Below are 3,359 nucleotides of genomic sequence, written 5' to 3'. Positions count from 1 at the left end.
GTGTTGGTGGACTCCGGGTGTCCGCGACTTTCGCGGGGGGGGGGGGGGGGGGGAATGCAGATGTAATTACCTGTATACAACTTTTGACTAGCATACACAGTATTTCATATTGAAATGAAGGATATAAAACTATTGCATTAGAGAGGGTAGCAGGGAAGTCTCCCCCAAATGTTAACCATCTGAGATAAACCACAACCAAAGAAGCTGTTAGTTTGAAGACCCTTAGAGCTCTAACAAATTAGTATTATTACGTTCTAGCATTGTTTTTGCTTTTTTTAAATATCACCATTTCCTTCTCTCTTCACTTATATGGCTTCCTCCATTTTTCAGTGTTCTACATTGCCCTTCCTATATCTTGTTATTGACTCTCATTCATGTCCTTCCCTTCTTATTCTCAGCTACCTCCGATTCCTAGCAATCCATCATCCTCCCCAGGACCACTCATCTATTTCAATCCATTTCTCCAATAGCCAGTCCTTCATCTTGTTCATAAGCCCCACCACCCCTACCTCCTCTTCTCCACAGCTTCAGAATGTCCTCTGCTGCCCTCCTGTGTTTTTACTGAACACACCCAATGCTTCTGAGACTACCCCTTGTAGCTGAACACCATGTAAAGTATGGCCAACAGTTGTATGCTAAGATGAGACTGATCACTCACCAATTCTGCCATCTCAGGTTTATCTCAAGGACAGTGGGAGAGGTGCAACTAGACAGTCTAGAAACTATTCTGATCTCACCTTCACCAGGTACCCTGACAGTAATGAACCAGGCCTCAGAAACAGAGAGGGCATTACAGCCACTCTCTAAATAGTAGATTTCAGAATCTATTGTACAACCCCCTTCAGTAATAATACTCATTTTTCCTTATTTTCTTTTACTTCGTTTTGGCAGCCTCCAAGGTATTATGTTTTTGTTAGTTTGCTTTTTTACCTCTTTGGACTTCTAAATTTAGCTAAATAAGCATATTACATTACATGTCTTTAATTCCCTCTTTCAATTTACTAAAATATGCGGACTTGTCAAAACAAACAAACAAAAATCACCGCTAACTCAGACAAACCTTCTCTGAAGCTTTTATTTCCAATAGAACCTGAATTTTCTTTCCTGTTCTGTTATATGAGGCTTATCAATATAATGGTGGTATGCTACAATAGCACCTCCACAGAAAGAACATTTTCATTTATTAAGTAGAAAAAAAGGCCTTTAAAAAGATCTGACAATTTCTTTTATGGGTTAAGGTAGCGTTAATCAGTGACACTTTCCTTTAAAGTCCTTTTCGTTCTGGGAAAATCCAACCTTGCTGGGTTTAGCTTTAACTCTTGTTTAACATGATAGTCAAGGTAGCCTGACCTACTTTATAAAATTTGTGTCCATTTAGAAGGCTGACATCATTTTGTATTTTCTTCTCTCACACTTCATTGATTTCCTCCACAAAAAGAAAAAATATCTGCTAGAAGTTCCATGATGGACACAGGGAGGAAAAAAATCCCACTAAATACTTAATATAGTTGTAAAAAAAAAAGAAAAAGCATTCTAAACAGCAGAAAAATATGTTGAGTCTCTACTGAAAGCACCTTTACAGTACTGAATTTTATAAACTGCAAGACTCAAGGTGTTCAAATTAAAGGTGAACTAGTGCAGTAGATTAAGGCTTTCTGATGAGTCATGAGGCAACAAGAACCTTTGGTGAATAAAAAAAATATGTTGGGTTTTTTTTTATTTTTGTAGTTAGCAGCTCCCAGAATGGCACTTGTAGTGCCAAAAATCTACTGAATTAGTACTTAAACCATATTAGGGGACAGAGTCATAACACTCCCTTAGTGGTTAGTGCAGCTAGGCAGTTAATCAAGCTCCCAAATATTATCAAAAGGTGCCAAGTACAGAACTGTATTAAGGTACCAGGGCAGAATTAATTTACTACTATATAACTGAACTATATTGTGTCATGAGGCTGAGAGACAAATATAACCTGGTTACATGTATAACTAGTCAAAGATAACCAGGTGCTTGCTTGAAGCAAGCAAACTGATTTTTGCCAAATAAAAGTATTATCTATTTACCCGTCCACTGCTATGACTACACATCTACAAGTTTCAGGCAACATCACTGGAAGGCATTTTTAGCAGTGTTTAGACAGCTTGTATGGATAAAACTTGTAATAACCTGATCCATGCAAGTCCAAAGCAGGTTTACAAACACACTTAAAAAAAAATACTGAATCCTAGCATGTACATCAGTCTCCATCTTCTCACCCACACCATTCCTGTAGACAACTTGAACTTCAGCAGTCAAAGGCATATTTGCTTAGGAAAGCCCAGGTAGTCTGCTTGAAACTGAAATGCTGAATGCATTTCATGGCCAAAGAGGGGTGGGGGGAGGGGAAACAAAGTTCCTCCATTTTAGTATGTGAATTTCAATAAAAACTCAAAATCAGTCTAGTACTTAATGTAACCAAACACTTAATCCTACTTCTTCTGTGATCCCAGCAACATCATACACTGATTAAAGGTGGCTCACATGCCAACTCTATTTTCAAAGGTGTACTTTGCACAAGATTTCTGTCATGTAATCACATCAGACTAACAGTTATTCAGCCTGTATTTTTGCTTAAATGGAACTGTAATTATTTGTATATGTAGATCCCATCTCTTACAAGAGAAAAAAATTCAGCTGTATTCAAATGTTGAAATTTTAACTATTTAATGCCAATTGCTCCCCTGTATTGGAAAAGGGGCAAGGATCAGAACACATTAAAGACAATTTTAAGGCAGGAAGGAAAAAGCAGCTTTGTAAACCTCATTTCAACACATAACTTGTTAGACATACATTTTCATTGGACAAAAAGAAAATTAACAGCCAGCCAGGATGAATTAGTAGATATTACTAAAGCCTGAACCTGCAAAGGGAAGCTGCCAAAGTAGTGTGGTCCTAGCAGTCCTAAAAATTACACAAAGGGATGTTAATGCAGAGATGATTTAAAGAGCGCCATAGAGGCAGCAACAGATAAGCTGTAACTGGAGCAACTCCTGGACCCTCCCCAATGAAGTTGCACAAAGAGAATGACCGGGTCATCAGGACCAGAGCAGCATTTCCCCCTGCACTTCCACAGGCTGAGCTGCTGCCTTCCTGGGGTTGTTCTTACCACCCGCACCTGCCTGGAGCTCGGTGCCCAGCGCAGCCCTGCCCAGAGCTCTCGGTTCCAGCGAGACAAAACCTCACGGGGCCGACGGCTCCCTTTCCCCAGCCTGGGTGGGAGCCCTCGCCCGCAGGCCCTGGCGGCTCCCGGCGCAGGCGCCGCCCGAGGCATCCAAACAGCGGGCACGGGCCTGCAACCGCGGGGGGCGGCGGGGGGGCGGCGG

The 3,359-nt window shown here is 41.0% G+C and overlaps 1 protein-coding gene across 2 annotated transcripts in view; it reads right to left on the bottom strand.

The window, feature by feature from the left end:
- EWSR1 (EWS RNA binding protein 1) overlaps positions 1-3,359 on the bottom strand; it is a 27,720-nt gene that overhangs the window by 23,693 nt on the left and 668 nt on the right. The gene's annotated exons all lie outside the window — the stretch shown is intronic.

Source organism: Gavialis gangeticus, unplaced genomic scaffold (genome assembly GCF_001723915.1).
Source record: "Gavialis gangeticus isolate Ggan-Ray unplaced genomic scaffold, GavGan_comp1, whole genome shotgun sequence".
NCBI classification, from domain to species: Eukaryota; Metazoa; Chordata; order Crocodylia; family Gavialidae; genus Gavialis; species Gavialis gangeticus.
This window is presented reverse-complemented; position numbering and strand designations above follow the sequence as displayed.